Here is a 26,089-nt window from a genome sequence, read left to right on the forward strand (position 1 = left end):
CGTCTTTGTACCCTCTCCAGCTCTAGAACATCCTTTTTATGAATCGGGTTCCAAAACTGGACGGCATACTCCAGATGGGGCCGCACCAAAGCTTTATAAACCATCTTATATAGGGTTCATGACTCACTGTCAATGTCATGTGTGGGTGTGTTTATTATAATTGAGTGTTTGTGTCTGCACATATATGACCATAACAAATATAGAACTCTTTCTCTGTGCATCAGCATAACCTGTTCCCAGTTATGGATGTATAGTTATCGTGCTGTGTACTGGCATCACCACCCTACATACGTCATGGAATAGTGAATAGTGCTTATGTATCTATTTCCAACTTATACACGTCCCCTTAGTATAGAATATGATATTATGTCAGTATTACAATTACTTTATACAGTGAATAGTGTTGTGCTATTATGGTGAGGTCAGTAGTATATATGACTTACATTATATTACACCAAGATATTGTTCATTGTAAAACACATCGTATTTAACAAATGGGCCTTGGGGCCTTATCAAGTTATCCTAGACATAAATATATTAAATAGGATGTAAAGAAGGGAAGTAAGAGAAAGGATGACAATTAATAGTAGAACTGATTTGGGATGCTCCGGGGGTGAATAAATGAAATATGAGATTCAGTTTCTTGTAAAACCTGTGTAAAGGCAAGCTAAGCACTAAGGTTTAGTTTTACTTTTGTTGATAATGTATCACTTTAAGAGGTTCACACGCTGTATGACACCGGCCGTTCTGTGACCTGGCCGTGTCAAAGAGCAGCCGGTGTCAGTGAAGATCATCATTGCAGTACCGGCTGGATGAACGTCATTTGTGCTGAATTGGGATGCAGGCGCATTCGTGTGTGCCCGCATCCCAATTCACCATAGCCGCACTTTCCATTGTGTGAGCTGTCAGTGCTGTGCAGCCACTATTTAATGAATAGCAGATGCCAAAAAACTGACATGTCCGGGATTCCATTGACTGCAGTGCAACATAAGTTTTCTAATAATCATGGCCGTTGTTGCAAAACAAAAAAAAAAAGTTATTTCCCCCATTACACTTGAATTTTTCTCCAATTACACTTGAACTTATAATTAACCGTACTTTCTCTCATGCTGACCCATGATTGTTTGCTTATTTACACTCACCCTACTGTGGTTACTCACTCTCACCCTTCAGTTATGCACACTAACATTTACCGTTATGCTTACTACTCATATGCTTACTGAATTTTAGTTTCTGGGAGTACCTGTATAAAGTGATGCAGGCACCCCATGAATGAAAATGTTAAAGCACTTACTGCTTAACAACTTTTAAGATGTTAAAGGGTACTCTGAAGGCCAGTGGATGGTGGCAACATAATAAAATGATACCTACCTGTCCTGGTGAACCTGCAGCTTTAGCGCCTCTGGTCTCCTAAATTTTCTGGCTTATTGTGTCATAACGACCTGCCAGGAACTACTCCCTCAGCCAGTAAGTGACTGCAGAGGTGTCCTGTCTCAGTCACTGATTCCCTAAGTGGGTATTTCTCAGGTGGGTTGTAATATCACAGGACCTAGAAATCCAGGAAACCTTGGGGTGACCAAGAGTGGTAGCGCTGCACTGCAGGGGCAGCAGAATGGGTAAGTATCACGTTGTTATTATTATGCTTCTACCACCCTCTGCCATCCCTGGATTTTTACATTTACCCAGAGTTCTCCTTTCAGGTGTTAATGAGTTAAACCTTTTAATAAGTGTGCCACACTGTCTCTTTTCAAACTACTCTCTAATCTATTCATTTATTGAAATATATAAAGCCTTCCGCAGCACAGATATCTCCACTTTGTATCTTGCAGAATACACTTCAGAAAACCAAATATGACTATCTTTCAACATGGGAATCATCTTCTCAATGGAGTTAAACTGATATGCACTTGTAATTTAATGGGGCACATTATCTGTATATCTTAACACAGCATTATCCATTCGGAACAGATAGGTAGTAAAGATAATTCAGAGTGAAATAAAACTGCAGATTGAAACAAAATAAGTCTGTAAGAAAGACTTTATGAAGATTAATTGTATTTTAGCAACTGATCACTGATAGGAAACAGCTGAATTTAAAACAACTAAAAAGCATGAAAATTGATAAACCATCACATAATATGGCATAATACTGCATTGTAAGAAATCACTGTAAGGCTATGTTCACACAACGTCAAAAATAAAGAAAAGGCGGACGATTTTGCTATTTAAAATAACGTCCGTTTTTCCGTGATTTAACTGACTGCAACCGCAATGCATTGAAGTCAATGGAAAGACAGGTGTCCAATACACACAATGTATTGAATAACAGACGCTTTTACAGCGGATGTCAAAATAATAAACATGATAATTATTTTCGTATGTCTTTTGCAAACAGTGGACATTTTTTATTAGTTATTCACACAGTTTATCTTTTGTAACTCTTCTCTCCGTTTTTACCATTAAATTCAATGGAATTTTAAATTAAGACACACCCAATTAGTAATCCAAACTAGAATAATGTACCAACAGCCATCATTGCACTAAGGGGAGGCCCGAGTGCTAAATAACGTCTGTTTAGACGGACGTCATTTTAAACGAAGGTGAAAAAAATGTTGTGTGAACATAGCCTAAAGAAGAAAATGAATTGTTACCTATACAAATACATAAAATAAAATGTATTGTAAAAAGAATAGCTCTATCAATTAACAATCGACAATTTTATTGTATTTCACATTACTCTTGAGTTTTTAATCTCTCTCTTTTTTTTTTTTTTTATAAAGTACTACTAAACAAGAGAGCATCTCTTTTCAACGAAGCTAAAGTATATCTGGTAGCAATCACTGCATATTCTGTGACAACAGCATTAAATTGTAGCAAATTGGCGCTAAGGATGGCTACTTCCCTTTCTTTAGAATCCATGTCTGCTACCCCTCCCCACAGCTGCAAGCATACCTTATTGTGTGATAAATTCATGATATATGCCAGATTGAGACATTTATACATTCCCCCATATGACTACTTTTTGATGCGCACAACTGTGCATACAAATAAAGACCTGTTTACTGCACAGGAACCAACAGAGGATGGATGTAACTGAAAAGTTTAAATGGAACCAGCAAACTTAGTGTGATGCTTGCCTAATAAAGACTTTGTGTCCTAAACTCTTTAACTGGACAAACCCCATTTGGCATTAGACCTAGCATTGTAATAATATTATTATTATTATTATTATTATTATTATTATTATTAATCATCATCATCTATAATTAAAGCATTTGGCAACTTTATAGTTAAATTGTTCAGTGTACAGTATTAGTAGGTGTATGCACAACATTTACTGATGGGTCACAACATTTACTCATTGTGACCCATAGAGCTAAATTCAGCCACCACCCATCCTCCAGGCTGTGTTGCCATGCGGTGGTGAGTCTGTCCATAAGATGGCTGGCATAAAGGAGCATGTGACTATGCCCCGCCCCCAGTATTCACCACGGAGCCAGTATATGCCTATGGAGAACACTAGGGGCACGGCATAGTCACATCCTCCCCCATGACGGACATCTTATGGACAGACTCACCACAGAGCAGGCCAGCACAGCCTGGAGGGGGGGGTCTGATTTTAGCTCTATGGAGTACACAAGGAGCTCCTGACCATAAGTGCTGTGTGTAAACCTACTAATACACTGAATTATTTGATAACATCCACGATAACTAAGTTGATAACATCTACAAGAAATCAGGAGAAAAAGAGTATGATATGCAAAGAAAGTACACACACACACTAGGAATATCAAACATATACCAATGTGTATATACACAAAAAGACCAAAAGTCAATAAAAGAAAACCTATAGGAGAGAACTTATTAAAGTTGCATCTGGCGTTTCCACAAACATCTGTAATTATTTTCATATATACGCCCTATCTACCTTCTGGGTGGGCAGGGGGGTGCAGCAAGGTGGGGTGGAGGTGTGGCCTCCTCCTTCATCTGATTTATCATGATTTACCCCCAGTGGCTCCACTGATGTGTAGTCTATAAAAGGATGTTCACCCCAATACAATCACTGCATCAACAAAGTTAAATAAATGCAAAATATAAAGAGTCACAATAAGTCAGTAATATGAGCTATATGATTTAAAAAAAAAAAAAAATTAAAGATATTTATTTCTTACAGTTTGGGCTTTCACCCAGATTTGCTTTGGAATATATGACTTGACAAGTCAGCAAAATATATATTTTAATGTCATAGATTAATATTGATTTAATAATTATGTCTTCTATGTCCTTCTGTGTGCTTAATCTTTTTTTTTTTTAGAAACTACAGTGGTTTGCAATAAATTAGAATATCAGCAAAAAGTTTTCAATTCAAAAAGTGACCTCATATATTCTATAAAGTCTTACTTACAGAGTGAACTTTTTCAAACATTTATTTCTGTTAAAGTTAAGGATTATGGATTACAGCCAAGAAAAACCCAAAAGTCAGTATTTCAGAAAATTTTAATATTATATAAAACCAACTGAAAAAAAAAAGTTTTTAACACAAAAATGTGGACCAAATGGAAACTCTGTACAGTAAATACCCTCAATACTTGTTCAGGGCACCTTTTGCATGAATGACAGCATCAATGCATGGAGGAGATTTGCTGATGGCACTGCAGAGATGCTTTGATAGCGGCCTTTAGCTCGTCTGCATTGTTGGGTCTGGTGTCTTTCATCTTCCTCTTAACAATATCCCATAAATTCTCTAAGGGGTTAAGGTCTGGCGAGTTTGCTGGCCAATCAAGCACAGTGATGCTGTGGTTAGTAAACCAGGTATTGGTACTTTTGGCAGTGTGGACAAGTGCCAAATTCTGCTGGAAGCTGAAAATTCTTTCTCCTAAAATCTTTTCAGCACAGGAAGGCATGAAGTGCTCTAAAGTTTCCAGGTAGACGGCAGCGTTGACTTTGGTGTTGATGAAACCCAGTGAAACCACACCAGCAGATGACACGGCTCCCTGAACCATCACTGATTGTGGAAATTCACACTAGACCTCAAGCAGCTTGGATTGTGTGCCTCTCGACTCTTCCTCCAGACTCTGGGACCTTGATTTGAAAATGAAATGCAAAATGTACTTTAATCTGAAACAGCACCTTGGACCACTGATCAACAGTTAAGTTCTTCTTTTCCTTTGCCCAGATAAGACGCTTCTGGCGTTGTTTATTGGTCAGGAGTGGCTTGACACATGAAATGCAACACTTGTAGCCCATGTCCTGCAGACGTCTGGATGTGGTGGCTTTTGAAGCACTGACTCAACCAGCAGTCCACTCTTTGTGAATGTCTCCTAAATTTTTTTAATGGCATTTTCTTTACAATCATGTTAAGACTGGGGTTCTCCCAGTTGCTTGTGCACTAAGGGACCTTTTGTAACACTTAGGAAGCCACTGCAGGTGTTTTGGGTTAATTATTCTAATTTTCTAAAATACAGACTTTTGGGTTTTTCTTGGCTATAATCCATAATCATCAACTTTAACAGAAATAAACGCTTGAAAAAGTTTACTCTGAATGTAATGACTCTATAGAATATATGAGGTCACTTTTTGAATTGAATTACTCAAAAAAAAAAAAAAAAACTTTTTGTTCATATTCTAATTTATTGCAAACCACTGTAAATCCTTATTTCTATATAAGGTATGATGTAGGGAGGGTTTTCCAAGGCATATGGTCCTGGTCCTTACAAATAAACATGCTAATTTGTGTGCCACTGCCCAGCAGTGGGAAGTCGGGTCTCCAAGGTTTTAGAAGTTTCCCCAAAGTCCTGTAGCAACATTTCCTAAACACTGGGGTATCAGTGTATACACCAAACCAGAGAAGTGACAACTAGTGGGGAAACACATATGGTTCAGGATGGTCCGTGGTGCACTTTACTTTACTAACTTCACTTCGTTTATTAACTTTACTAACTTTACTACAGTGACTTTACAAACATGGGCTATGACTATAGACCTTGTTGGTCTAAAACATGCCAGGTGGGTGTGGTTTCTCAGCTGCTAATCTCATTTATGGTTTCATAACTCTTGTTGCTGTTTTACTTAAAGGATTTTAATGAATGTTGGAAAAAAAGAATTATAACCCCCCCCCACAACATGGACATGGGTTTTAATTTGAGGGTATGTTCACATAACCTTTTTTTAGGCAAAAAAAAAAACAAAACACAGCCATATTCATTATTTATGGCCATAATTATAATAATATGACCATATTTTCAACACAAAAAAGGTAAGTGAACATACCCTAAAACACAAAAGCTTAACAAATCTTTTTTCTTTCTTTTTTTTTCACAAAGGAACTATTTTAATTATGTTTATTTATTTTTATTTTTGCATCCATATAGCTATTATAGCCTTTTCTTTGATTTTCTTCAAGTATTTGTACTCAAGAGAATAAATGTGTAACTATGCTAAAAAGTGGTCCCCAGCAGTATGGAAATTAAATTCCTTTGGCAGGAAAATGACAGCGAGCTCATCTGGGTAAGTTTTATTTTTGTTTTATCAAGAATTAACTCCAAGTATTGTAACATTCAGTCTAAAAAGGAAACATTTGTTCCAGCACTTACATAATTATTCATTAAGCTGTGCCATCACAGTAGTGTTGTGGGGGAATTTAAATAAGCTATTTCCATCAATATTACTGCATCTGTAATTCCAAAATGTATACAGTAAAAATCTAATTATTTTCAGAAAATTATATCATCTTTGTTATTGTATCAGCTAAGAAAACTGGAAAGATTTCTTTACTTACTATTTAATTGCAAGAAAAAATAGAAAATTCTTTTTGCAGCTGAATATTATGCTAATTACAGGCATTTAATTACAGATTTTAATTATTAGGTTATATTGACCAAGACAGAGAGATAGAGAAAGTAATATCTATAAAGTAAACACTAAGGTTTTTAAACTGTATAGAGGAACACAGAGTATCACAGAGTTTCGTAGTTACAAAGTAAATCAGGTTGAAAAAAAGACAAGAGTCCATAAAGTTCAACATATAACTGGAGATGACTAGAGTTCGAGTCGATCCGAACCCGAACGTTCAGTATTTGATTAGCGGGGGCTGCTGAACTTGGATAAAGCTCTAAGGTTGTCTGGAAAACATGGATACAGCCAATGACTATATCCATGTTTTCCACATAGCCTTAGGGCTTTATCCAAGTTCAGCAGCCACCGCTAATCAAATGCTGAAAGTTCGGGTTTGGATCAACTCGAGCATGCTCGAGGTTCGCTCATCTCTACATATTACCATACTGCGTTGATCCAGAGAAAGGTGAAAACCTTTATAAGGCAGATGCCAATTGCCCGATCACAGGGAGAAAAATTCCTTCCAGACTCCAATATGGAAATCAGAATAAACGTACTGCTTTAACATTAAAGAATATACGTCTGTGCTTTCTTTCCTCTAGATGTAGAGGATACCCCTTGTTATAGTTACAGGCCTATGTATAAAAAGAGTGCTAGAAAGATCTCTATAGTGTCCATTCATTTGGATATTGCAATCAGATCGGCTCTTTTTCTTAATTAAATAGTCCAAAGCTCGATAATATGTCTTTGTTCTGTAACCCAGTGTCGGACTGGGGCACCTTGGGCCCACCAGGAAATTTAATTCTAGGGGCTCACCCTACATATACCAGATATAACCAGAACCAAACCTATCACATTACTATAGCGACTTTGCACAGCACTGTGTATGTGACCAGCGATGACTAGCTCACTGCTAGTAACTTGTCAGTCACTCTATGCAAACAGCATAATGTGCCACTTAAGATTCTTGAGAGAGGTTGTGCTCCAACCACTAGCTCAGGAAAAACTGAAACAGCAATGTGGTCTGAGCAATTTCTAAATCCCTGTTTGAATGAATTTCTAAAATGGCACCCATAGAAGTCATGGGGGTCCTACTGTATCATTCTTTTTAACCCCTTAAAGAACGTAACGGTACGCCATGAGCGCCTGTCACTTAAGGACCAATGACATACTGGTATGCCAGTAGCTCCAGAGGCTCTATGAAGGGAGCTCAGGTCCTCACGCTGAGGACAGGCTCCTGCAATCGTGCAGACACTCAATATTAACTAGGGATGAGTGAACCAGCCGAGATTCGGGTTCGTATGAACCTGAACTATCGGCTTCTGATTCCCGCTGTCTGCCCACTCCATAGAGAGGGTGGATACAGCCTGAGGACCGCCTGGAAAACTGGGATACAGCCTATGGCTATGGCTGTATCCCAGTTTTCCAGGAGGTCCTCAAGGTTGTAACCACCCTCTCCACGGGGCGGGCAGACAGCGGGAATCAGAAGCAGATAGTTCAGGTTCATACGAACCTGAACCTCGGCCGGTTCGCTCATCCCTAATATTAAAGGACAAGTGCCATGAAAAACTTTTTCCCAGTAATTGAAGCACATTACAAAGTTATATAACTGTGTAATGTGCTTTAATCACCTGTCTCCCTTCTCTGTCTTTTCCCCTCTCCATCCCCCACCAGGAAGTGTCCTGACTCACACAGACCTGATTACTGTCATCACCATTACCAGGCAGCTCCTTCTTGTGAGGATGAGTCATCAGCAGGAGGGCTGCTCTAGGTCCTGTTACACCAGCCTCCCCCTCCCCCTCCTTGTCAGGTGACTCTCCTTGCTCAGCTTATCTTCTCTAGTGACATGACTCCTTCACTGAGTCCACAGCAGCAGGAGAGAGGGTATGAGGGGAGGGGGGAGCTGCCTAAGTGCCGGAGTCAGTCTGAGGGAAGATAAGCAAGTGAGATGTGACAAGTGATGGCTTGCAGTTGTTCAGCCAATGGGAGGTGAGCAAGCCTGTCACCTGACAAGGCAGGGGAGGGGGGAGGCTAGTGTAACAGGAGAAGGAGCTGAGAGAAGAGCTTGGTGACGGTGACGACAGTAATCAGGTCTGTGTGAGTCAGGACACTTCCTGGTGGGGGGTGGAGGGGGGAAAAGACAGGGAAGGGAGGCAGATAGGTGATTGAAGCATATTACACAGTTATATAACTTTGTAATGTGCTTCAATTACTGGGAAAAAGTTTTTCATGGCACTTGTCCTTTAACCTCTTAAAGTGTCACTGTAGTTATAATTTTTTTTAAGCTATTAGATTAACTAATTCTAAGACTTTTTCTAATATATTTCCTTTTTTTATATTCATGTTATCACCCTGTAATTCATAGCTATACATTTATCCACCAGGGGCGCTGTTTCCTATTTTTAGCCTCCACTGGTCGAAAACTAAAACTCTCGACTGATTCATTTAGAAAAAATAGTCGAGATTCCTGACAGTCCGTCCCCCCTGCGCGTTCTCGTGTGAGCCTGTAATTTGATTGATAGCAGACTGGATGGGGGCTGTGAGAAACATGCAGAACCGCCCTGTCTGCTTAGAAACAGCATGGGCAGAGAGGGGATGGCTGAACATCAGGCTAATAGACTAGATGGAGATGGAGAGGGATATGGGAACTGTCAGCAATGCTGTACAGCCGTGCTCATTGCTCACATACAGCATCTGATGAAAGAGCAGGCTGACATGACACACTGGATGGAGAGGGATATGGGAACTGTCAGCAATGCTTTATATACGTGCTGTCTGCTTAGAGACGGCATGGGCAGGTAGGGGGGATGTGTATAGCTTTATTCAGGGAAGACTGGGGGAGGAAGGATTCAGGGACCTTGGTTTCAGTTTTCAGAAGAGCTGTAGAGCCGTTCTCTTCTATGTAAAATCACTTACACACAGGGAGGATGGCTTTACAGCTTTGCTGAAAGCTGATTGGCTGAGGAGCTGTATAGGGGTGTGGACTGGAGGCTGGCTGTTTGTTCGCGCTCCCGAGAAGCAGAGTCTCCTGCTCAGCATCAGCTGACAGGTGATGTCATCAGAGGACTGGCACGCCCCCTCCAGAAAGACAAACTGCAGATAGGTGAGCAGCACAAACAGGGCTATATCTCCACTTAGAACCATCGGAATGGCGCCAAATTTGAGGTGTACACTCTACAGGAGACACACTGTTAGGTGAGAGAGTTTGAATTTTTTATGTTGAAATGACAGTGACACTTTAAGTTCTGCGAGTGATGCAGCATTTAACTGTCAGTGTCCCAATCTGATTCCCTGACTGCCGTAGGTCTCTGACTTACCTCTGTGTAGTCAGCTCGGAAATCTTCACAGAATCTGCTACAGGCATAGCATTAATCAGTGTTAGCAATCTAATAATTGCAAGTAATAATTCCCTAGAGGGACATATGTGGGACATATGGACCTAGGGGGAAATGTGGCATAGCCCCTCCCCAATAAAAGTTAAAATTACCCACCTTTTCCATTTTATAAATAAAAATAAATAAATATTTTATATATTGTAGCATGTGTTATTTCCGATTTAATAAAATATACCAATATTGTTCCCATTTGGTGAATAGCGTAAGAAAAAAAAAAAAGAAAATAAGCACCAGAATTGCAGATTTTTTTGTTATGTTATATATAAAACAAAAATTAATAACTAGATTTGTATTTCCAGGGAAATACATAGTGCTGGAAAAGAGCTGCCTTTTAACAGTGACTTCCCTTTAAGAGAAACTTTAACCCTTGATACCCTCCCTTTAAAAGCGACTTTGGTACAATCCCTTTAAGAGCAACTTTGGTACATTACCTTTAAGAGCAACTTTGCTACAGTCTCTATAAGAGCAACTTTGGTATGGTCCCTTAAGGAGCGACTTTGGTTCCAACGCTTTGAGTGACCTATATACTGTCCTTTTCAGAGCAGTTTAAGTACCTTAAAAAGAGACTTAGGTACCATCCTTTGAAGACCAGCTTAAGAACTGACCCTTTAAGAGCGACTTGGGTACCGTCCCTTTAAGAGCGACTTGGGTAAGGTCCCTTTAAGAGTGATTTTACCAAAGTCGCTCTTAAAGGGAGGGTATCAAGGATTAAAGTTTCTCTTAAAGGGAAGTCACTGTTAAAAGGCAGCTCTTTTCAAGCACTTCCCTGGAAATGCAAATCTAGTTATTATTTTTTGTTTGATGTATACCCTTAGAAACAGCTACAGCATAGAGGGCATTATAGAGCAGTTATGAGCAGCCAAAGCTGTGAATCAAGCACTGGAGTGATGTTTAATACATACAGAAACCTTGCAATGCCTTTTTGTAATATCTTTTTACTTCTGGTTCCCTCTCGTTTTCTTTTCGTTCTATCTCTTTCTTTACCTCACCCCTCTCCCTGGACAGTATGTAGACTGGTCTATACTAGTCTATATTGTAAAATAAAGGTGGAATAGAACTGTTTTAAGAGTATTTGGGACAAGAAAGGTGACTGGAACAGCAATTTTTTACCATCTATGCAAATTCCAACATCACTGAAAGGCTATGTTCACACAAAATGAGGGCCATTTTTATTTGACATCATTGGTCATTCAACAACAAAAGACAACCGTTATTTTATAACAATGACTGCCAAGATACAAATAATGGCATTGTTATAAAATAACGGCCATTATTAATCATCAAATAGCGTCCGTTCAATAAAAATAGCCATCACTTTAAAGGTGTGTGAACAAAGCCTTTTACTGTTGCACACTATGCATTTATCCTGTTGTGCTCAAGCAGATGGACAGATATGATGACATTTTTACATTGGTCTTGTTATACATATATGGTGCAAAATGTCAATGTTCAAAGCTCAAGGCATTGTCTTCTTTTGGCAGTGTCCACTAAAACTCCTAAGCCATAAAGGTGCAAGCGGCATGGGTATTGCAGTATGTTATCTCTGTTAATTTCTTTCAAATGCAGTAAAACATTACAGCTGATAGCCAAAGAAAACTGAATACACTTTAAAAATAGTATGAAGCACATAACTAAGGTCTTTTTAGATAAGGTTTATTCTCTAGTTAAGTATTTGATGATTCTGTAAAGTTTTGCACTGCATGTTTTTGGCAGTTTAGGACGTGCTTATGATCCTTTAACCATACAAAACTAGAATATTATGGGTGAAATGGAAGTGAAATTCTTCAGTCACAAAGGGTTTGCTACATTCATACACATTTATCATAATTTTCCTGTACACATTCTTTTTTGTAACTTTGGCACACAATGTAAAGTAATTTAGAAAGTTTTCTTACATCTTGAATTAAAATCACAGCTTTCTTTTTCACAGGTGCTTTGGCAGATTCGGGATATGAGGCTTGTTCTAAAACAAAATACATTGGAAAGAAAGCTACTGATTGCTCAAGAAAGAAACATTTTCAAACTTATAAACAGAACATTAAAGTTGATGAAATATATTTACATATACTTATCTAATGAGATTGGTAGGCAAGGAAATATTTTAACATTCCCAATTTTCATCTTTACTGGTTCCTTGACATGAAGCGCAGATGGTTCTTTGCAGTGTCCTGGAAAAAGAAAATATATTATTATTTAAAGAAGAAGAAAAGAAACCAAGTTGTGGAAGAATAGCAGAGAAATAGAATAAATGAGACAGAACAAGGCTTTAAAAGATGCAGAATTAACTGAGACACACCGAGGATAATATCCAGCACATTTAGGAGTCCATTACATCTCCAGCTGGTAAAATTACTTGTTCCAAATGTAATTCTCCATATTGTTAATAAATAATGCAGATTTTGTCTGCTCCTTTGCTATTGATATTCAAGGCACCTGACTGGTTAGATGTTAAAATTTGACTTTTCTTAATATCATATAATAAAGCTATGTGTGGTCATAAAAATACATCCACAGTGCATACTACAGTTTTATCAGTCTAGTCACATAGACATATGCACTTTTTTCTACTTATTACTTTTTATCACAATATAATCAATACTGAAATATGCCACAAAAAAGGGTTCAATATGAGTTACAGCTAATAAAAAAAAAGATTAAAGAAAAACCTAAATCAATTCAGCTAATAACAAAAAATTTAAAAGTTTTTAACCAGCCTTTTGGAATTTCATCTCTCCTTTTTATCTGTACATTGCTGTTTGTCTCATTTAATTCTGCTTAGGATTTTCCAAGGTAAGCCTGTTATCTCATTGTTCCAAGTTCTCTTTTATTTATCTCCCTTTTTGTTCTTTCCTCTTTAAATAGTAAGTTATTTTCTTTTTCAAGCCTAACTGGAACACGATTCTTTACAACATAAAACAAAGAAGTCAAATGCCATTTTATAATTAGTTACAAAGTTTAACAAAGTATTGAATTGTTTGTTTTTAAAAGTGAAAAAAAAGGAAAAATTAAGTTAAAGCCGTAGCTAGTATTGAAATTCACAGAAATGTAAATGTTAGAAAGAGCCAGAAAAAGGTGAAGTCCTTAAACATGTAAATGTGCATAATTATACAACAATTGCAGTATATTTCAATGCAGTTAAAGAATTTGAGAATATTGCTAAAAAAATCCTGTTCTGTATTCTTTATAAAATTTATACAAATATATTATTTTAGTTCAAAATAGGTGAAGGTTGTCTGAACAAACTGTCATTGGCAGATTCGGCCAGCAGCAGAAGGTATATGGTGGTGGAGAAAAGAGCAGCTATGACGGATATGTTGGCACCAGAGCTGTTTGGTTGTGTCCTACATTTCCCCTACCCATGGCAGAACATTCATGTGTATGGGAAAGCCGGGAGAGGCAACTGATGGCTGATTAATTGTTTGTCCGACAGTAATTGAAAGCTCATACAGTGGTTCACTGCCAATAGATAGCTGTTGTTCTCCCACGAATAAAGTGTCACTACCATCATGGCTGTGTTCTTTTCATTACTTGTCCGGTGTGTGCTTATTTTTTTTTAAATAGTTATTCAAAAGGTTAGGCCCAGAATGACGCCTTAATTTTTGCTTACCAGGAACATAGCCTAATAGTCTTCTTACAAAGTGCATTTTGTTGCAGTTCTGCTGCAGCTTTGCATCTAAATGCAGGTGTGGATTTTAATAAATCCTGATACAATATCTATTTTATTTCCTCCCTAAGGCTCCGTCCACACGGAGCAAAAATGGTGTAATTAAACGGGGGAGTTCATGATCATTGTTCAACGCGGGGAGAGGAGGCACGTGAGCCTCCCATATACTTTCATTATGACAGGAAGGCTGGCGGCATTCCACCACTTTTGCTCTGTGTGCATGGAGCTTAATAGGTGATTGCTGTTGGTAAGTGAGGAAGTGAAATTTCCCTCTATAAAGAGCTGTGTCCTCTAGCTGGGCAGCAACATAAACAAGGAAAGCTTATCATATGGATGATAAAATAATATTTTGTATAAATGTAAATTTAAGCTCCTGGCTTGATGCCAGGAATTATTTTGCCTGATTTGCATTTTATTGACTTCTTACATATAAAATGTACTGTTGCAAGCAGGTTTTGGTTTGCTTTTGGTAAATTTATTTGAAGTCATACCTTTTTGGAGAAACCTTTTTGGTTATTTTGGGAAAATCTACAACAAATCTGCAGTGCAACAACCACATGTGAACATGTCTTGAGTTTTTAGAACTCAAAAGTATTAACTAGATTTATACAATAGATACATGTTCTGAACTGTTTGAAGGTGCCATTGCACCTTTGTAGCCTCTTCACTATTTATTAGTAGTGGCAGTGCATAGCACTCTATTCTATTCAGGTAAATAGTGCAATGCTATATTATCTTGTTCTGCTGTCTGTATGGCAATTGCGCTTGGAGTTCATGTAAACATTAAAAAGACTACAATGCTCATACATGTCCGGAAACCCTTTTAAATAATTCTTCGGTGAGGGGTGCCAGGAGATGGATTCTCACTGACAATTTAAAAAAGAAACTGGATAACCCCATTAACCATTGCAACTTTCTTTAATGTCACTGTTAATTCACTAATTCTACTCACAGTGTTGGCTTTATAAAGCTCCTATATGCATTTCACAAATAACTTAATTTATCAGCTTTACAGTATAACGTACAATACATACAGTGGGGAAAATAAGTAATTGCTGCACTGCTGATTTTGCAAGTTTTCCCACCTACAAAGAATATAGTGGGCTAATTTTTTTTTTTTGTTGTTTTTTATCGCAAGTACTCAACTGTGAGGGACAGAAACTGTGAAAACATTTCAGAATATCACATTATGTGATTTGTAAATAATTAATTTGCATATTATAGCATTAAATATTTATTTAATCACCTGCCAACCAGCAAGTATACTGGCTCTCACAGGCCTGTTAGTTTTTCTTTAAGTAGCCCTCCTACTCTGGACTTATTACCTGTATTAATTTCACATGTTTGAACTTATTACCTGTATAAAAAAAACACCTGTCCACACACTAAATCACAATCCAACCTCTCCAATATGTCCAAGACTAAAGAGCTAAGGACACAAGGGACAAATTTGTAGACCTGCACAAGGCTGGGATGAGTTATAGGACAATAGGAAAGAAGCTTAGTGAGAAGACAACAACTGTTGATGCAATTATTAAAAAATGCAAGAAACACAAGCTGAATGTCAATCTTCCTCAGTCTGTTGCTGTATGCAAGATTGTGGGGTAAGGATGATTCTGAAAAAGTTCAGGAATCAGCCCACAACTACACAGGAGGACCTGTTTTGTGACCTGAAGAGAGCTGGGACCACAGTCTCAAAGATTACTATTAGTAACACTATGCCATAATGGATTAAAATCCTACAGGGCACCCAACGTCCCCCTACTCACACAAGCACATGTCTAGGCCTGTTTCAATGATCTGGATGATTCAGAGGAAGCATGGGAGAAAATAATGTGGTCATATGAGACCAAAATAGAATAGAGTACTACCCCAAAAACATAGTCCCAACCATTAACCACTGGAGTTAAAACATGATACTTTGGGGGTGCCTTTTTGAAAAGGGGACATGACAACTGCACTATATTAAAAGTAGGATGGATGGATCCTGACACAAATTTGTCTCGGAAGTGGAGGATTTGCAGTTGGCGGTGGACACTGCCAACGCCAGAGGAGGACACAGAGGGAGTGTGGACCGGTAAGGATATTAAAGCGACTCTGTACCCACAATCTGACGCCCCAAACTGCTTGTACCTTCGGAAAGCTGCTTTTAATCCAAGATCTGTACTGCGGTCCGTTTGGCAGGTGATGCAGTTATTGTCATAAAAATTAACAGCAGCTTCGTGCCCTACGGGCGTATCTGTGCCCTAACTTTGCATCACCCCATCCGTCCCTCCTCATCATTAGGAATGCTTCAGGCAGATTGCCTCCTATTCACCACCTGTGTTACCACAACACATGGACTGGATCATTAAGACACCTGTGCAATGTTCAAACAGAAGTAAATGTTCCAGTGGCATTGCTAATGATGGAGAGGGTGGTGATAAGGGACGGATGGGGTGGTGCAAAGTTGGGGCACGGAGCTGCAATTTTAAAAGTAAATTTTTATGACAATAACTGCATCACCTGCCGAACAGACCGCAGGACAGATCTTGGATTAAAAGCAGCTATCTGAAGGTACAAGTGGTTTTGGGGGGGTCAGATTGTGGGTACAGAGTCGCTTTAAGTTCATTGTTTTATATGAACCAGCGACAATATACTAACCAGCGACTACTAATCATAATGTCTATTGTCCAGAAATATACTTTCTCTGTCTCTGCTGTCTACATTTAATTCACTTGTCCCAAACAAAAGATCCCTTCTCTATTAAGTTGAAATGTTTTGTATGATGAATGGGGATTATTTCCATAAGATTGCCGAGCATGGAGAGCATGGAGAGTCCCTTCTTCTGAGTCCTACATAGGCATATACATTGCCATTCAGTATACAAAGCAGGATGGCACATTCTGGAGTAGAAATTCCAGGTTGGTACGAACCAGAACCATCGGCATTAGACTCCCGCTGCCTTCCCGTTCTGTGGGGATGGTGGAGACAGCCCGAGTACCGCCTGGAAAGCAGGGATACAGCCTATTAAATAGGCTGTATCCCTGTTTTCCAGGCGGTACTCGGGCCTTCCCGTTGTCCAGGCAGTACAACGGGAAGGCAGAGGGAGTCAAATGCCGATGGTTCTGGTTCGTACCAACTTAAACTTCTGCGCTGTTCAATCATTTCTATTCTGGGGAAGGGGTACCTTATATCAGCACTATGGGGTACACAGGGAGCTACTGTCAGTAAGTTATGTGTGTACATATATATATTGTTGCAATAAATTTTGACTCTCACATTCTTGAACTAGCACCCCCGTTGTTGCTGAAACTCCATATTTTTCATGTTTTTGCTGGGACCAGTAGTGCCACCATGAGTTCTTTTTTCATAGACTGATATTGACTTATGCTTTTTTGGTTGAGCACACATAGGATACCACGTATACAAAAGAGTTGGATTATTTATCTATAACATGGACGTACAAGTAACTTCGATGGAGGAACTAGCAGCTGATACTAATTTGGACATAGTATTGGGTGCAGGGCGAGCAGACACCAGTGAATTTTTTAAAACATGTGACCTTAGTGATCTACTGCAACTAATGAGCACAAAACAATTGGAATATAAGATACAGATTTTGGCGGAGAAGGAGACACGTCTGTTTTACACCTGGAACACTCTATGAATATTATGAAACTGGTTAAAACAAGGAATGAGAAGGAATATACCATGACAACCAATGAACTGAATCGAGCAAAAATGGTATTAAAAACACGGATGACAGAGGAACAACACAAAATCTTTTTTACAAAATTAGAGAAAAGATTAATGACCCTACAAGCGAGTATAAAGGAACAAAAAAGAGATAAATATCTAAGAGACAAAACAGATTATGACATTGACAGAGTCTTTGAAAAGAAAAAATCAAATAAAAAACAACGGAAAAATAAATTCTACAGACCACGTAGTGAATTTTGGACAACCGACTCGGACTCAAGTATCTCGGATCCAGGAACAGCACAACGGAACCAACCCTCGGGAGGAACCCAACAGATCCCCCCTTTAGGCGCAAGATTTGAAGGGGAGGAAGAATGAAGAAAAAGACAATATGGGGGCCAAAGAGGGAAGAGGAAAAATGTATCTTGGAGAAATTAACTAATGAACAAAACTCTATTAACATTGTTAATTTAACTAATGTTCCCCTTGATAATGCTATGACTGCTGTCCTATCAAAAGGCTTGAACTTTTGTGTGCCTTTTGATCTTACAGCATTTGAAAAATATCTTTTTCAATCCATGCGTAAACTAATCTTAAAAAAAAAAATTTCTTCCAAAATAAGTACCCCTAATGAGAAATGTAAAGGTGAGGTGCAGTCAAACATCGGCCCCTTTGGGTTCATTGCACCAGAACTAGATAGTGAAGAAGAGAGAGATTGTATTATTTTGCTGTCTGAATTAGCAGGTGAAACTACATCTGAAGCACCTAACGCAATAGATACTAATGAAGTGTTCACACGAGGAGTTAAGTCTACTTTCTCGTCCCCCTTGTTGTCGGGGAGCACCCTAGATGTTTTTCATAAGAGAGTGATAGCTGATATAAAAGCACTAATATATCCTGAAGTTCCACATAACCTGAGTAAGGAGGAGTGGAAAGCTTTAAAATCACTAACAAAATGAGATGACATTATAATTAAGGGTGCCGATAAGAGGGGCGGGATCGTATTGATGACAACAGAATATTACACAAGTGAAGCATTGCGTCAATTATATAATACTACAAACTACCAGCGTTTATCCTCAGACCCCACTAGTAAGGTTACTATGAAGCTGCAAACATTTTTAAGGATACAAGTTGAGAGAAAAATAATTTCTGAAAGTACGGCACGTAAGCTATTACCACTGACTCCGAAACCCCCTTGTTGGTATTTCTTGCCTAAGATCCATAAGAGCATGCACAGTCCCCCAGGTCGTCCTATAGTGTCTGGAGTGGGCTCCATATTAGAGCCACTGTCTCGCTATATTGATTGGCTACTCAGCCCCTTGTTAGAAGGTGTTCCTTCCTTGGTTAAAGACACTAACCAATTTTTGGATATACTGGGGGACTGTGCATGCGGAGAGGATTCCCTTCTCGCTTCTATTGACGTCGAGTCGTTATATACTCGTATTCCCCAGGATCTTTCAATAAAAAACATATGGTTGCTATTGGAAAAAACAGACAAGAGTAGAGAGTACATACAATTTGTCTATGAAGCATTGGACTTGATTTTGTCAAATAATGCCTTCCAATTTGATGGAGTGTGGTACCTGCAGGTCCCCGGAGTTGCCATGGGCACTCCGGTGGCCTGCAGTGAAGCTAACTTATTTGAAATATGAAATATGAAAAATGAAATATGTTTTCTCCACTACTAATAATTTTTGCAAATTCATATATAAATACGTGCGTTTTGTGGACGACGTATTTATAATCTGGTTAGGGTCTGCGAGTGAATTTGATCAATTTGTAGAAATGCTTAACACCACAAACACCATGAATATGTTGTTCACCTCCAAGACAGACACAGATCAACTAGAATTCCTAGATGTACTGGTTCGTAAAAATAAGGATGTTTTGGAAACAGAGGGATATAGAAAACCTACCTCTTCGAATACATTACTTCACTATAGCAGTTATCATACTGAATCCACAAAGAGAGCAGTCCCATATGGCCAATATTTGAGATTGCGCCGCATCAACAGCAGTATGGATTCCTTTCTGCGGCAGGCGGACGACCTTACCCTACGCCTGCTTTAGAGAGGGTATCCTAAGTCATTGCTAGATGAAGCCTGCAACAAGGCTAAAATGAAGGATAGACATTCGCTACTTAAAGGAATCTCTAATTGTAGAAAGAAAAGGAAGAATAACAGATTTGCCTTCTCTTTCAAGCTATCACCTATGGCCCCTTAAATTCGCAGCATAATAAATAAATACTGGAGTATATTGGAGGGGGATTCTACACTGGGAGAATGGGTAGAGAATAAACCGTATATCACCTTCAGAAGAAGTACTAATTTAAGAGATAACTTGGTTCACAGCAAATTTGTGTCCAGAAGTGATAAGTGGCTTAAGAATGAATTGACGGGAAACTACAAATGTGGGTCCTGTAAATAGTGTCCAGCGTTGATAAAAGGTACACACATCAGCTTAATTGGTGTAAATATAACCGTTAAGGATATTATTTGTTGCAAAACGAACTTTGTGGTATATTGTATCTGCTGTCCGTGTGGCCGATTTTATATCGGCCAAACCAAAAGAGCTATGTGCACTCGTTTTAGGGAACACATTTATTCCCTAAAGACTGGTGTAGGAGCTACAAGACTGATCAGTCATATGAGGGAGAGCCATGACAATGATTTCTCTGTCTTAAAGTTTGCCAGCATAGAAAGAGTGCTTAGTAAAGCAGGGCAAGATAGACAACGTACGCTATTGAAGACAGAACTATTGTGGATTATCCGTACGGAGGCAGAGGGCCCTGGAGGCCTGAATGAGAGAGTAGATCGCAGCCTTTTATGTTAGAAGTGTGTAATAATTGCAGTGGATCATTGTTTTTATATTTATATGTAAATATGTATATCTGTTTGTGTTATACTAATCACTTTCACATGATTTTGACGTCACTGTAAGCTAAGCTAGTTAAGCAGCGTGATGACGTCTAAAGGAGGGTGGTCCATAGAAGCGTCGGAAAGAGACGTGAAACAGCCTGTCACCTTACCTCCGTGGCGTCTGCTGCCGCACTATCTGCACCTTGTCCAGCGTTACTTGATTTTATGATGAATCACAAATAAAGATGAAGTAGTTTTAACGGTAAGTGCAGTTTCATTTCCTTCTTTTTGTTGCATTATGTGTGTACATCTAATAATACAGTACACTGAACTATTTTACAGTAAAGTGGCCAACCCCTTTAAATCTGTTAATAGGTCCAGTACATTAAAATAAATTATTTGGTACATATATTGTACAGAATACTAACTTTTATTATCCTAATAAACTATTTTCGTACACCTTACAATGCATATATTGCATTAAGGTATAATTCACTTTTTACCTACTACTGGATTATCACTTTGCATCACTCTTGTACAGCTTGAGGCTATGTTCACACTGCGTATGAATCCGTCCGTAGTGCGAACCGCGAATATACGCACGTAGTTTTGAGGTTATTGCTTTCGCTTGAAAGTATACGATATACGCCCGCACAGTGCACACTACGTATGAGCTTACGGTCGGATCGTATACGGCGCCGTGAAAAATGAACAAGACCATTGTTTCAGGACGGAAATGTTGAAACTCACGGCCGTGGATTTCCATGCGGTCCCGTACGAAGTACTTATTTCAGCCAAATTGAACTAGATTTTTCGATCCAAAAGGTTCTGTGTGGTGTACAGGGCTGGGCGAAGATTTCCAAGTAAATGACCTGCCTCAGATCGCTTCGAAACAAGCTAGGGAAGCACAACTGTACTGCGGGCGTATGTTCGCGGTTCTTACGCATCCGGCTGCATGTCTATTTTTCCCACGCCCGTAGTTTCAGCCACACATGTACGGCGGTGTACGATCTACGGACAGATTCATACGCAGTGTGAACATAGCCCTACATTGTCAGTGTATAGTAGATTCTTAGCATTTTGCTCTAATTTTACAGACATGCTAAACATAATTTTCTATTACCTGGTAAGCTGATGTGTTTTGTGGAATTAAAATAAACTTTATTACATAGGTTATTTATAGCATAATAATGATGGTATAATGAAAGCTAAGTTTGGCCATGGGCCAAAGCCAACTCTTCTTGCAGTGTTTAGAGCGTGGATAACTCATCATCTCTCACCAGTTCATTTTCTCCTACAGGTAAAATTAATGATCATTTTTTTGGGATTTATGAACATATGAAAATAAGATGAGATTCTCCTCTCTATTAAATCTGGCAAACAAGCCTTGAACATGAAAAAAGTCATGCTGTGTATATCATAGGTGTTAGCACTTTTTTACAGACACCCAAAGAACTGCAGGTTTTTCCATTTAGGAGTGAAGAACAATTCTGCTGACAAGCATCCCCTTCTGTTGTTATGACCCTAGGTAAATAATTTATACTACTTAAACCTGCAGGACTTTCCTATAGATTGTGCATTCTATTACTAATTCATTTAAAGCAACATTTGCAGCTACAGTATATGTTCTTTTGCCCTTTCTGTGATTTTTGTGATCAGAAAAAAAATTAACACTGTATTTATTATAGACTATAGTTCTTTAATAAAAAGAATTAGAAATGATCATTCAGATCATACATTTTACTCATCACATTTTCTTTAAATGCACTTATCATCATTGTTAAGAATATAGCAATGTTAAAATCTCCGTGACTAAAGTCATTTTTGTATACACGTAAATTAACCACAGCATATTAAAGACAAAGGAAGTGCTGTTCATCACAAAAATGTTTTCTTTTATATCAGGTTAAGTATACATTACATCAGGGATGGGGAGCCTTTCGCCCTCCAGCTGTTGCAAAACTACAACTCCCAAGCCGAAGGCTTTGACTGTCCAGGCATGATGGGAATTGTAGTTTTGCAACACCTGAAGGGCCAAAGGTTCCCCATCCCTGCATTACATAATGTGCAATTCACACCTTGTGCATTTTTGTGTAACACTCACGAGTGTCGCTATTCACCCCATCTTCCCATCCAGCATGGATGCTCTAAAGTCCATCTATAAGCAGAGATCTCCGTCCTGTTCATAGGAGATCGGTTGGAGTGTGTGTCCCCCCCCCCCATTGTCAAGCTTTTCATTTGAAAAAGGGGGACATGCACCCATAATGTAGGGTGGTAACCTATATAAAAGAAGAAAACTAGTTTCCTGGGGGATATTTATCAAGACTGGCGCACTTGTACTCCTTTCTTAGATAAAGCCCTGCCCCTTGATTTACTGAGAGGCACATGCCCAATGCAGGCCTTGTACTAACACCTACACCTGGTCTCGTTTTGCCTGGTTTACCTTAATAAAGAAAATGTGGGAGAAAACCATGCCTGCTCCCCACCTTGGCGCGCACCTCTGCTGAGCCATCAGGTTTGTGTGGAATACAGCTGGCTCATCTTGATAAAATGTATTTGTCTAGGCAATGCCTTATTCTGTGAGTCATTAATATTACAGCTACACAAAATTCATAAAATGATGATGCTGCCACCAGCTTCATCAGCAGTGTGCTACATTTTGTAGGAGAACAGTATCATTTTCGGCTTACTCTGCAGTACAGAAGCAGGGGCTCTTTTCATTTTACAGGAGTCCCAGCTTCTGTGAGAACTTTTAGTAGCACTCAATGCTGATTGTATAGGGCACCAAAGAACAGTGTACAGGAAGGTCAAAGTTTATGCATCACTTCTTAAGTACACATCACTATGTAAGTTGCCAGATCACACCAATATGAGGCTGTGCTGGAGCCTGAAAAAGTCAGGCTTGGTGGTTACCAAATAGGAGTAAAACGGAGTTGGCACTACAGCTTCAAGCATTGCTATTGCAAACATATTGCATCAAACATGAACACACAGAGCAAAATAAAAATGAGTGTATGGTGGTGCCTTTCACTGTATCCATGTTTTCCAGGAAGCCCTAGGGCTCCATCCATGTTTTCTAGCCACCGGGATTCAAATACTGACTATTCTGGTTCACACAAAGCCAAACTGTAGGTTCCCAAACTTACCTTAGTCACTATACAAATATAATATATATGAATTATGGTCAAAATATGACATTTACCAACTTAACTTTTTATTATTTTTATTTTTATTATTACAAATTGTAATCAACAATATAATTTTATTGTGTGTCTTAAAAGTTTATTTTATTGCCATTTTACCGAGATACATACATTGTAGATTGAATACAATATACCTACAGATGAATGTTAAAACATTTCAAAGAAATTGTTAATCACAGATTATATACAGCTGCACCTGTTCCTAGATTTTCCATTAAATTCTGGAGACATTGACACATCTTGAACACCTAGTAATATAACCAAAGAATGATAAAAGACAACCTGACTTTTACAGCCTATTCTGCTTTAGAAATGTTGTCCGAAAACTCTTTAATCATCTAGATAGACAATAGATGTATAAACATGCATGTATAAGATGTAAGAGAACACATTAAAAACCTTGCACATTATATCCAGGAGATGTTCCTGTACATCTTTATCAAAATAGGAATCAGAAGACACAAGAGAAAGGGAAAACATTCCCTAAGGATATGTTAGACATTGTTTTCATTTGTCCTTGTGCCATGATCAAAATGCTTATGTTGACCTCAAAGATATGATGTGCAAAGGCCATAACCTGTTGCTTTTTGTAGTAACATGCTTAAAAAGAAAGAAAGCTTTTGGTAGCAAAACACAGAGAAGCTGTGAATCATATAGAGAGGATTCTGCCCATACCAATCCATTGGAAATGCCTATATTCAATTTCATCATTACTTTAATCTAAAGAACATTATTCCACTGATGTTTCCACTAATTCTCATATATGTACCTCAAATTCTTTTATCTTTAGACATCTGGCACTTTCCATTATCTTCTTCTATTTCTCCATCTGGACATGTAATGTGCTACTCCTATACAATCCTGTTTGTAAGAACATCAAGGATGTAGAGTACAAACTTCTCTAATTTGCACTAATAAAAGACATCATAATGAACACTTCTCTGGTGAAGCTTTGAAGTTTTAAAGTGGTATCATCTGCTGAAGGATGAGATTATTACTTGGAAATGTTTATTAGGGTACGTTCACACGTATCGGATCTGCAGCGGATTTTCTGCTGCGGATCCACAGCAGATTTCATTTAAATAACTGAACACAGCATCAAATCTGCACCATAAAATCTGCTGCGGATCTGCTGCAAATCTGCTGCGGATCCTGTATGTGTGAACGCACCCTTACTTGGAAACATCTATAGATCTTTAGCAGCACTAATCGGAGCAGTTTGTTCCCTACATCTCTACTTTCCTCAAGAGTCCAAGAAGATATTTCAGTAAAAGCTCCTTGGCCAAACAGCCAAATTTCCTATTTCTGCCCCATTACATCTGTGAAAGGCTCATATTACATTGATGAGAGGATGAGAAACCAATCTCTGTTGGAAAAACAGACCCTGGGGAACAAAGCAACACACTAATCTAGTGTAACACAAAACACTGCTCTCCTCCCTTTCTTCTTTTTTCCATACATCTGTCAGCATACATCTGTCTTCTTTCCTTGGTCCTCTATATATCCTTTTTGGCTATCAGTTTATTTCTATTTTCCATTTTTCCCAAGCCACTTCTTTTTTTTAATGCGGGAGAACGGATACTGTAGTTAGGTTCTTGACAGTCATTTAACTTATCTACTGGGCAATTCTGTACATAAAAAGTATGCTTTTGAGTCAGTCAGTGTATCTACTGACAGTTACATAGAGAATATAATACAAAGCAAAGCTACAAATGACTCCTACTGTACATTCATAAATGCATAATCACCTTTAACTATTATATCCAGGACTTTTCCAGCATCTATCCCCTGCTCTGAAATTTCTTCCCTCAAGACATCCTCTCAAACCCCCCATATTAAACACAACCTGAAAATACATCCTTATGAGACATTGGTACTAAAGTATACACACAAGCATCTTACATTTTTCAGACAGAGAACGCTTTATGACTTCCCAAACCAGACTATCCGACCTCTCTTCTTTAAGTGCTACTTGCAACTCCTTTCTCTCTGTGACTGCTATCCTAATAACTCTCCTATTGGCACCTGTATTCTTGACAGTGGCACTTTTACTGCTTTTCCAATACTGCCTCAGCCTGACTAGGCTAGAACTGCTTACGCAAACCTTCACCTTTGTTTCTATCACTTATTCCCTAGATCTATACAGGACTCTGAGAATGGAGTGTAACATTTACATTGTGTCCTACAAATATATTACAGAACGTACACATTTTATTCACTGTATAATGTCACAGACAATATTTCTTCATGACTATATATATATATATATATATATATATATATATATATATATATATATGGTTATTATATATTAACAGTACTATATGTACAGAACATATAAACTGTAATGATTGCCTATATTTTCAATACACTTACATTTGGCAGTAGTTCATTGAAAAAGTCCCATCTGAAACTAGCTCAGTCTCTTGCCACTTTACAACAAACATGGGA

At 38.5% G+C, this 26,089-nt stretch overlaps 1 protein-coding gene across 2 annotated transcripts in view; it reads right to left on the reverse strand.

The window, feature by feature from the left end:
- The window catches only part of SGCZ (sarcoglycan zeta), a 656,134-nt gene that overhangs the window by 196,844 nt on the left and 433,201 nt on the right, over positions 1–26,089 (reverse strand). The window contains exon 1 of one of the 2 annotated variants that reach the window (XM_069976549.1): positions 12,125–12,179. The exons of the other annotated variant lie outside the window; for it this stretch is intronic. The gene's annotated coding sequence lies outside the window, so the exon portion shown is untranslated. Of the gene's footprint in view, positions 1–12,124; positions 12,180–26,089 lie in introns of those variants that run through there. 2 annotated transcript variants of the gene reach the window in all.

This window comes from Dendropsophus ebraccatus, chromosome 7, assembly GCF_027789765.1.
Source record: "Dendropsophus ebraccatus isolate aDenEbr1 chromosome 7, aDenEbr1.pat, whole genome shotgun sequence".
Taxonomy (NCBI): Eukaryota; Metazoa; Chordata; class Amphibia; order Anura; family Hylidae; genus Dendropsophus; species Dendropsophus ebraccatus.